Consider the following 12,144-nt stretch of genomic DNA (forward strand, 5'->3'; position numbering starts at 1 on the left):
TATTATCCATCTTAATCACACCTCGTCCGTGAAAGTAAAATAATTAATTACAATATAATATCAATTTTATTCCACTGTCCAAAAATAATAATATTGTCTGTACATAAACATGTACCTAAATAATATACTAACTAAATATGTTAAACGTGTCCGTAAATATTAAACCATCAGCTAATAGATAGTGCTCAATGGTCTTAAAGTTGGGGCTATTCTGCATTATAGTATATTATAAAAATTATAGTACGAGTACTTAGTTATTTTTATAATTTATAACTTGAAATATAAAGTATAGCTTAAATATATACTTGGCATACCTACCTATTTAACACTCCTGGGAAGGCCAGAAGCAAATCCTCTAGATTTTTCATTATATTATATATTTAGCCATTTAGGTGCGTATATTACGATATCATGTTTTTCTTTTTTTTTGTGGTTTTTAATGTTGTCACACTTGCACTGGGGGGCGGTAATATAATGAGGAAACCGGATATCCACTCTGTCGGATAGATGGCCATTGTGCGTGATAATTCGAGCGCACCTCAATCTTGCGCGTCGAAGAACTTATTTTGTCACCGTCCTGCTGATACGGTGGCGGCATACAGTCAAATTAAATTTTGTTATTTATATTAAATATAAAAAAATGCACCCTCGCGATGCCGTGGCAGGCACCATCAATTGAGGTCGAATCTCCAAGGAGGGGTGAAGGTTTTTCAGAAAACAAACATTACTTTTGGGTGGTACGGTGTTTTTCTTAATATCATCGACAATCGATATATTATCCTTTTATACGCGCGGGTGAATTTTCGATGGAACATGGCGTAATGTGTAGGCTCGTCGCCAAGTCTTCAGTTTATTCAAATCCGATCGATCGACGTTCATCCACAGCTAGTCGTGGTTATATATTATGCCAGATATATTGTATTATATTCTACACAGGAGACACCACAATCGCTGTTACTTTACATGGGGAGTTAAGTAAATGTATTATACGTATGTCATAATAATATGTTTATAAAATATATCGACCGACCAAACTTGGTGATGTCTCGTATTAAAATGAAACCACCTTGTGTTTAATATTATATTTAACAAGGAGATGCATAGATCAACAGTGTGTAGACTGAAATCTGAGATAGTTTGTGTAGGGAGTTTTCTGAAATATTGTTCTTTGCCTTATGCCATTATCGAAAATAATAATGAACGTTTGACTCGTGTACATTTCTAAATTATTATGACACGTTCAAAGTACATATACAAGCACTAAAAGTATAATGTCCATTTATTCCGTGTAAGTATTTACAAAATAAAATTTGGTCTACGATACATCCAAGTCCAGTTTGGTTTTAAACGCAGACATCTCAAAATTGTCATGATTGTACACTCGGTGCACGATGGATACGGAAATTAAAACAACTCCGGTCTCCTACCTACCTAATGTTTTATATACCTGTAATAATATAAAATCATTTTTATGTAGAAAAATTTTTTCAATTTTTCTCGCGACGAAATTACAATAGTAGTTCTGTGATTTATAAAAAGGGAAACTACGTCTCGTTACTGTGGCGCGGTTCGTCTTCACGGCATAACCTCCTCCTCGCGGGGAAATTTTTCGCCGCTGTTTATTGTCATAGGTGTATTACACGAGTACGACACGTGTTTGCATCACACGTGAAACGATCATAACGACATCGCATATATCGTGTAGAGAGTGTATTCGTGGCCGATGTCGTTTTTTTCATCTCTGTCGGTCGTAAATATTCCGACTTTTGCTATATACTACCCCCGCCCCCGCACAATCCCCCGCACCGACACCAACCAGGAACGACCGTCGGTAAATATTTAGTTTCGTCGAGTTTTCCGACGCGCCCACGGCTCTTGTATTTGGTCGGCACCGGAGTGAAAACTTTTTTGACGGACGTCGCGAATAATAACAATAAATTCCATAGGCGTCGGCGGGCGGTGTGTTCGGCGTATGTGTCGTAAGTTATTAGTAGGATTAAAAAGTTTCGAGTTTTTCGCGCGCGTATATATTATATGGCCGACGATGTGAGCGGCGGCGAAGAAAAAGACTAGCTATACATTATGACATACGCGTATACTTGTGTGTGTGTGTGTAGGCGAAAACGTAGGAGAAGGGTTAGGGTCGGTGGAGTGTGTTGCAGTGCGCAGAGGAGAGAACGAGAAAGAGTATAAAAAAAAAGCCGACTTCGAATCACACGGTCGGCGCGGCGGCGGCGGCGGGGCGAAGTTATCGAAAATATGTCAAATTATTTTCTCCGATTTATGTGGTCGTCCACTCGGGCGGAAAATGTTTCGAATACGTGTTTAGATGCGTGGCAAAAAAAAGAAGAAAAAATAGGAAAAGAAAAAAAGCTGCGCGCGCGTACAGTTTATTTCAATTCGTTATTCCGATCGTCCTATATTATACATTTGCGTGTGCGTTTATGTGCAGTCGGCGACAATTCTTCCTATTTCCTATCTCTCGCTCACTCCTTTATCTGTATATTTTTTTATTTGTTTTGTTTTTTTTTTCCTCATTGTTTCCCACCCCCTTTCGATCTCGCACGACCGCCGCCGTCCGTCCGGCGCGTTCGTTTTTCTCGACATTATTATTATTATTATTATTATTATTATTATTACTGTTTTCGTCCTGCCAACATAAATTATAATCAAATATATATGTGCGTCTGCGTTGTTTGTGGTTTGTGTGTCTGTGCCGTTAATAAATCAACCGCTGACGGGGCCGCATTCGATATCGCTGTGTAGCTGGTGCCCAGGCGGATAATTTCGTTCGCGAAAAAAAAATTCGTCCGGATCGCAATCGTCTGTTATAGGACGCCGGACGTTATTTCTGTCTCCAACACGTATTGCTAAGTGCCCGGACAGACTTACCAGACTTGTAAGACGACTAACTATAGGTGACAAGTCCTGTTACGCACTGATGTGTGTGTGTGTGTTGAAAATGCGTGTTCAAGGGTATCATTAGGCACATCGAATTTGGAGAATTAGCGACTTTTTGTCACGTTTTTTTTTTTTTAGCTTACTCATTTACGTATTTGAATAAACAATACAATTATTATTCATATGTATCATTGCGGGCTTTGAACTTTCGTTTTAAGACATCGCTAAAAGCTATAGGTTATATACACGCTATAGAAAACGCGCTCTCGTATATATTATTCAAAAAAAGTTGATGCTTGACAATTTTGTATTAAAATATATAAGTAATGCAAAAATTACATAAAATATTTATCGACTTTGCAATATTGACCGACGGTTACATATCAATATTTATTACCTAACTCTAAAACCGACTGACCGCGATTATTTCGTACAATATTGCAGTCCGTACTTGTTAAAATTATAAAGCGTATTAGTTATCACAACTATTATAATATATAATATATTATGTACTATTACTGCGTGTGGCAATCGATTTGCACAACATGTCGGTTATAATGGCTTAAAGCGTCCGAAAACTTCCCTTGGCTGATTGTCCCCATATATGTATGTGTAAACACAAATCGTTTATCACAGTGGGTAGTTCAATATCGTTTTGTAAAACTCGAAAAGTCTCTTGCGAAGGTTATTAAGTTTATTGTACACGCACAAATAATATTATATAATATATCAAACAAATATATTTATTATTTCTCAGCTAATGAAATAGTTAATTTTAACAATCGATTAACACCCCCCGTCGTGTTAGTGAAGATATTGATGATAATATGCTAAAACGTCTTTTTTTCGGGAGTTTACCAATTGCGCTTAAAATTACCTTTTCATATACCAATTGCGCTCTAAACATTTTAGGGTTGATATACCAATTGCGCTCTAAAATGTTTAGGGTCGATAGACCAATTGCGCTTATACATTTTACACTACCTAAGGAAAACTTATTAGTCAGTTATAATTATATAATAAATGCTCGACCGGAGTTATACGATTTTTACGGGGGGTTGAGATCAAGTATTTGGTGACTGAAATATAATTTAATTTATGCCGACTGTAAAAATGTCGACCCGTAATTTCTTAAAACAAACTATGTGAAGTTCCTTATTTTTGGTTTTTCTGTATAATAGGTTATAATATTTCTGTTAATTGTATTACCTTAGCACTACTTACCGCACATGAATTAAGGGCAGCACTTAACTCATGACCTATAAGTCACGTGTTGACCCTAAGGCCTAAACTAAAATAAAATAATAGGTGGTTAAATCATAAAGTAATAAGATGGCTATATTAATAGCAGGGCAACTACAGTAAAATAATACATTTGGTCAATAATAACATGCTGATTTAAAAAAATATTTTCTGGTAAGTACGTCAAGTATCAAATGCCTACATAATATAATATTAATAAATAAATAAGTTTATTTCAAATTAAACAATAAAATAATATAGGATAAGGAAAACTTATTAATTAGTTGTAATTATAAATATAATAAAAATAAACGAATAGGTACACTGATCACAAGTTTGATCGTCAATTATTCAAAATTAAATTGTAATTAAAAAAATAGTAAAAATATATATGAACAAATAAATGATTTTTGGGAGTATTATAATTCACATTTAAACATTTTTACAATAATAATAACACGACGTTTGATAAAATTCCCGATACTGTTATAAAATATAATATTATAACCAGTTATCAATTATTGATCAATAAAAACGTTTTTAATTTTTAAGAATTTTGGTGTTTTTATGTTGATGTTGATGGACTTAGATCGAACAACAATATTTTTATATCTGAAGGTAGCCGCTAGGTTAATTTGAATACAAGCGCAATTGGTATATTGACCGTAAAATATAAAGAGCGCAATGGGTGTACTAACCGTAAAATATAAGAGGCGCAATTGGTAGACTGACCCTAAAATACAAATTTTGTTTTAGGCGCAATTGGTCCATGCCCTTTTTTTCAACCCAGCCCGGATTTCCACCAAATCGAACGAAAATTCAAAGTAGCATAATACCTATAATAGGTACAATATTAAAAAGATGGAATCAAATATAAAAGTACCAAAATATCACAATGAAAAATTAACACATCAAATTTGTGTTCTTGCAAGACTATTGCATTATAATAATACTTTGACATAAGTACATATTTTAAAGTAAACAAAAAAAATAATTTTAAACGAATATGGAAATTTTTATTCAAATGTAGAAACTCGTTTTAAAAAAATGTAGTTTTCGGGGAACTTCTTAATTTTTTTTTTACAGTTGCGTACGCCTATCACCTAAATAATAATATTATCGGACCGAACGGCCTGGGCCACTGGTCCCTTCAATGTCGCCTCTAATCGATTTCTCGTCTACATCGTGTAGTTTATCGAAATGTGCTTTTTTACGACACGGATTGCGGACATTTAGTATCTGTAATTGTTTCCGGACGATTAAATTCACGGAAACATATATTACTTTATCTGTAATAAGCGCGCAGACGTATTTCATAATAAACGATTTCATTGTCTCAATAGAAAAATAGAAATACTATACATTTAATATATAATATATATATATATACACACACGTCGTTTAAAATTGTGGTAACGACGAAATTAATCGTTGACAGTGTGCCAAATGGTCACCGCCGGGGACCTAACTAAGTACCGTGCAGATCATTAATGTTAAATGTAATTACCACAGACTTAGGAAAGGATCCAACAAAAATGTTATTGTATTATCAATTCCGTTTGTTGAAACATTTGATGTCTTATTATTGTACTTACACAATTGTACCGGAATGGACGGTTTTGTACACAGATTAAAACGAGTACTCTCCGCATATTATTCCCGGATGATAGGTACAGTCGTTGTGTCTTACATAAAAATATAAAAAATAATTACGCTTAGCCAGACCATCATAATATGGCATTACGTATTAAGTGTCAACTCGTTTAATTTTGTCGATGGTCTTAGTGTCTGTCCGGTTACAAATGGTTCCGTTTTAGTGCGCATCATTCCAGAAAATAATACTGCGCAGAATACAATTATTATATTAATTTCTTCTTATCTCTTTCAATATGGTGTTTTCATAATTATGATATTATGTAATCACTAATAAAAGACTTCATACGTGTAAAATAACGCGTGTACGTTTTTAATATATGAAAAAAAAAGGGTTAATAGACTGTGCGTGAAAAATTTCAAATTGTGTAGGTGAGACTTGATCATTAAAAGGGTCGAGAACCGCTGTCATAAATGATACCTATATTTTAGTAATTTTATTTTAGAACTAAAGGGTATCCATGCATTTAATAACGGAAGATAATTTCAAGGTATATAAAATGTTGGTATTATTACAAATTGTTCTGTCCGGTACTCCTTAAATGCACTTTGTTATGAACTCGCCGCTGGCAGACACAGGCTAATGGCAACCTTTTGATGTGGATATTGTTAGAATGTTTTGTTGCTATCTCGACTTGTTATAAGTTGCGACTAATATTTCCGTATTCGGTTGTTTTTTGTTTCATGCGGCGAATGAAGAATTATCATATTTTATTAATTCATTCATTGCGGCGCCGTTGTTAAAATCATGTGCTAATATTATAATACGACGTCTTACGTCGAGACATTGAAAAATGTCGTCCAGCAAGCATGCAGTTTTGCGCGAATACAGTACTTACCTATTATATATAATATATATATATATGTATAGGTGCACTAAGTTTTTATCGCCAGGTATAGTAATAATTTTACTGGGAAAAATTTTAAAAGGTTTTACGAGAAAGTGAAAAATGAATATTACATGATAGCATTATATTTTTATTTTTATTATTATTATCATCATCTGCGCGCCTAACTGAAATATTATAAATTGTTCATATACTTTTAGACGATGTAAAATCCGTCGACGTCGCGGTTATAACGTTATTAGTTTCATACAATAAATCCTTGACGCATCGTACGCAGACCGGATGATAATAATACTTAAGTTATTTATCGTATTTTTGTTTCGAGTGTGTACCAGCTACATACTAATATTTCGTATTCAGAAATACACATTTAATGCCTCGGTATACTTGACGCCATATGATTGCAACGACTACGCTTAAAAAAAAAATTAATTGAATAAATTGTTATTTTCCGTGCTTTTTGAGGACGTTAATTTCAATTATATATTATATGCTCTCCCTCTATAATGTGACCACTATAATTCGCATTGAAACTCGACTTATTCAGACGTCTCGGTGTCAAACTTTGATAGGTTCACGAAGTGTATATTTTTATTTCAGACAGAGGGCCAGATTTTATAACAATAGTCAATAGGTATTTCACGAAAACAGACAATAGTAACCTACAATATTAGTAACGAATAACAAATTTTAAATAGCGATCATAAGTAAGTTATTGGGCATAACACTATAACATAATAATTAAAATAAGATGGTCTATAAATGGTCCTATTTAATTATAGCCAATATTTAAAAGATGAAGGTTTCTTTTCCCAAATTTAGTATTTTTGTAAGCACTGAGCATTTTAATTTGAAATATGATAACTATATTTATTTTTTTTTTAATTGCGAATAATTGCGAATATTGTGCATTACTATCACGTTGTCGTGATGTTGTGTAAATGTTGTGTACACAGTTTTATTATAAATTAGGGCGTTTTGTCCAAACTGACGTTTTTACTTGTATTTGTTTCAGGTACGTTATTTGGGAATAATTACGAGTGGCGTGTGCCAGTCATAATCGGCGGAAAAACAGAACTGTTCACATTCATCGGATTTATTGTATTAAATACCTATACACCGAAAGCCCAAGTCGCAGTGATGATAATATAATATTACTATGTAATATGGTTCGGAGATTCCTACTCGATGTACCTATAACATTATTTATTATATTATATAGATCACGCATGATAATTACTTATCACATTCAAGTAAATTAATAGGTGCTTATTTTTTTTAGGGGGGTAATTAACGTAAATTCATAATCATAGCTTAATTTTTATTTAATTATTAGTTACTTCAATACTGTCTTTGGGACGTGGAGTGTAGAGGGCAATCACTCTTAATATCTCTCCCCAAAAACAATAACGTGCCAGACTTATCAGCAGTATTATTATCATCGGCATATCATAATAATATATAATATTGACGTCGTACAGGTATAATAGCACGTAAATAAAACTATTGATTTTCATCGCTTTTCCCTAACGACAATTTATTTATCTCTAATTACTTCTAAAAATGCATGTGCAAACCTTCATGGGGTATTGCCAATGTATATATGGTTAATTATTTATTATCATAGTTTTATCCAAATAAAAGTGTATTATATTAACACTGGATACAATTAGTCATCCTGTTATCAGCTTTATACCGCCACCATATGCTAATAGTGCGAAACTCGGCGAACAAACGTTATAAATTAGGTACCTATAGATTATGTGGTATTATATAATATTCATACATGTTTTTGCTTATTGTTAGATATGTAATAACTAACAATCAATAATTCATTGTTTTCAATTTGATTTTAAATAAATGCAACTACCTATTTTGGAAAATGATAAAGCATATTAATTAATATAAAAAATAAAATTAAAATAAATATATAGATACGAACTTGCAACTTTTAAGAAGCGTTATTTATCAAGAGTAAGCTCTTCCAAAAAATGGAAAGTGGTTACTATTTTTTGTCAACATTTTTTAATTTTCTTCATATTTTCATTTGTATCGAAACAATCGTATACTGTAGCTTTATGAAATTTCCATTTTTTTGTTTGTCCTAGTGATCATACATTATGACTATTCCAGATATTTCTATAAATTTTTTCAAATTGTTAAATTGTGATCGTAGCCGGTTTTTATTCCCAGTTCGTCCTTGCATAATATATAATATTATTATTTTCGAGTTATGCTCTATTTATTGTCTTTGATTTCACACAAAGGTTGTATTATAAAATACAGATACATAGATAGTAGTATTCACGATAGATAGCACTTGACAAATTATTTTAACATAATATACTAATACGAATAATAAAAGTGATTTGTATTTTAAGTTCATTGTATTCAAAAAAAATAACTTAATGTTAAAACAACTCATTTAGTAATGTCAAAAGTTTATGCAATTCAACAAAATAGTTACCTAAACTTTATATTGATAATATTGATAATGTTTGTTTAACGACTTTTCAACTTTGCATAAGGCGTCGTGTTTCAGCTGTTTTGCCATGTTAAATTACGACTACGCAGCTATGTTTTATCATATTGTTATATTTAAGTTAGCCCATAGATTTAACTCTGTTTTTTGGTTTTTTACTGACCAAATGGAATTAGCTACCGTTTATCAGCTTAATATTATCGGTTAATGGTTACAAATCATTTTTATTATATGACGACTAAGTTGTAACCACTTATCCATCGGTATATTATAATATTATAATGTGATACCTATAGATCAATTATAACCCATGGTTTCATACCATGAAAATATAATACAGTTTAAATATTATTATTATCATATTTTAATGATATTAGTACCAATATTGTGTTGGAGCAAAAAATATGTACACCTATTATCATCGTCAATGTTATTAGAATAATGCAATAATTATTTAGATTTAAGATTCCAAAATTATACATAATATTTTGTTAGTTTATACATATTTAACTTACTACCTGCCTGTGCCGTTCGAAAAATCTACAAGATATTTGTCTAGTGATTAAATTGAAAATAAACTAATGTACCTATAAGGCTGCTGTAATCAGACATTTCATAATACAAGTGTTGGAATTAAAATATAAAACTCGTTAACTCGTATAATATTATCATAACTTATCTTTGTCCGGATAAAATAATACAAGTGGGCTCCGTGCGTTATCTTTATGGAGATAAAAAAAATAAAAAAATAACTATTTTCAAAGAAAAAACATGGGTTAATAACAATATTATCACGGGCTCGGAGACGTCGGCTGTTTTTAAAGCCAAGACCATAATAATATTATTATTATACACGGGTATTAAATCATTACAACTTGCTGCAATTTTCGCAGGACGAAAAATTGCCAAAGCTCAACTCGATAATAATTTGATATATAATATTATTGTTGTAAAAACATAAGAACGAAATCTGCACCGTTGCGAAACCTGCAAATCAGACGAAAGCAAATGGAAAAAAGCGTTTCAGTCGTTCGCGATGCTAATTATTACCTATGACAATAATATGATATGATAATAATTATAAGGGTTCGTCTGACCCATAAAATAATAATAATAGTTATTCAGTCGCTCGTCAGTGATCCGACTCCTGCCCGAGACAACCACCTGACATCTTGTTAGTTATAGTAGCCACCGATTATGGGCAGGTATATACTACAGTATTTCACCTATAGAATGTTCGCACTTAAATCAGTACATTTTTTTTAAATATTCTTAAAATTACCAGATTCCAGTTACTACTATTCATTATACTGGTATATGCATGAATCCGTTTAAACAAGTCGTTAAGAATTAAACGTAATAGACGTTCGCGATTTAGTTGAGTTTTAAGAGTTGTAGTGTCTTAACCATTTTATTTTTTTTTTATAAAAACGCGTTTAAGTCTTTCACGAAACAATTGGTTTACATAATAATTACAATTGGTTATGTATTTTTCTCTGTCCAGTGATATTAATTAACGTGACGGTATAATATATTGGCAGCACGTGGTATATTCAGTTTTATAATATGCATTTCATACCCATTCTCGAGAATAAAAATATTAAAATTCGTCCGCATAGGAACTCGAAATGATATTATAATATGGATATTAATTTAGGGTTTATTATATATTTTTAAGGCGCAGTTGCTGACCGTGTTATTACAACCTAACCTATATTTTACTCCACCGAACGATCGAAGCGCGTGCGCACAACAATAATAATAATAATGATAATATATAAATATAATAATAATATCTGGTATTCGTAGCGTTTGTCACGGTGGGGCAAATGTGTCGACAAAATATTTCATGGTTGGCGCCGGTAATGTTTTTATGGGCAAAATAAAAATTTAAAAAATAAATACAAAACAAAAATATTTTTTTTTACGTATCCCCCCCCCCCCCAACTCCATACAACTATCACGACTGTAAATGCAGCACAGCGCTTTGAGCTCGTAAAGTTGAACACGATTTTCGTTATTTGTTTTTTGTTTTGTTTTTTTTTTCCACATTCGTACGTATATTAAAACGAAATCTGGCTTCCTCGTAATTGTTGTGCGTCGGTATAATATCGTACTTGCGCAATCATAGTAATAATAATAATAATGATATAGTTCAAAACGTTTTCACCAAACCCCACTTACCCCACCAACCATCCACCCACCAATAAACATCATCAGTCAGGCGGTCGACAGCAGCTGCAGCTGGCCACGGTACGTGGTCATAGGATGTCCCGGCGCGTGTGTATAAGTATCTCGGGATATTTCGTGTTATTATCAATTCTCGACTGGACGTGTTCGGTTGGTCTAGACCAGTGGTTCTCGACCTGGGGTACGTGGCATGATCTCAAGGGGTACGCGAAAAAAATTGAGTAATGGAAGAAAAAGTGAAATTTAATGTTACTGAAATGGTCTGCTATCAACGAAATATTTAAAAATTGTGTACTGATTACAATGTAGAGTCTGCGATTTAATGTTATTAATGCCATAAAATGATATCGTTATATTATTTATATTCAAAATTGATATTTAGGGTACGTGAAATAGTGGTGAGTGGTAAAGGGGTACGTGAATGAAAAAACGTTGAGAACCACTGGTCTAGACGAAACCTGTTTACACCGTTGATGTACTCGTGGATTTAGATTTGATTCGTTATATAAAATTTTTTATTAAATTTCTGACACTGTCTGTATGTCATCTCGACTATATAGGTTATGCAACTATACCTACACCTCTAGTTGTCTACACCGTTATTATGACGTTATCGTTTCTCTGGAAATTCAAACTTGGTCTGCCACGGTGCGATCGATCTTAGCAGCAGAGAAATGGTTTTTCATTTTTTCAGTTCAGCAAAATAATATATAATATGATAATAAAAAAAAAAAAAAATTAAGTTAGAATATTGTTATGATATGGTTCAAATTTCTATATAATTGGCTGTAGTAACGATGCGGTTATTCAAAATGAGTACCTATTTAC

The 12,144-nt window shown here is 32.6% G+C and overlaps 1 protein-coding gene across 1 annotated transcript in view; it reads left to right on the plus strand.

Moving 5' to 3' along the window:
- LOC132937511 (nephrin-like) overlaps nucleotides 1-12,144 on the plus strand; it is a 485,631-nt gene that overhangs the window by 82,180 nt on the left and 391,307 nt on the right. The window lies entirely within an intron of this gene.

This window comes from Metopolophium dirhodum, chromosome 1, assembly GCF_019925205.1.
Source record: "Metopolophium dirhodum isolate CAU chromosome 1, ASM1992520v1, whole genome shotgun sequence".
NCBI lineage: Eukaryota > Metazoa > Arthropoda > Insecta > Hemiptera > Aphididae > Metopolophium > Metopolophium dirhodum.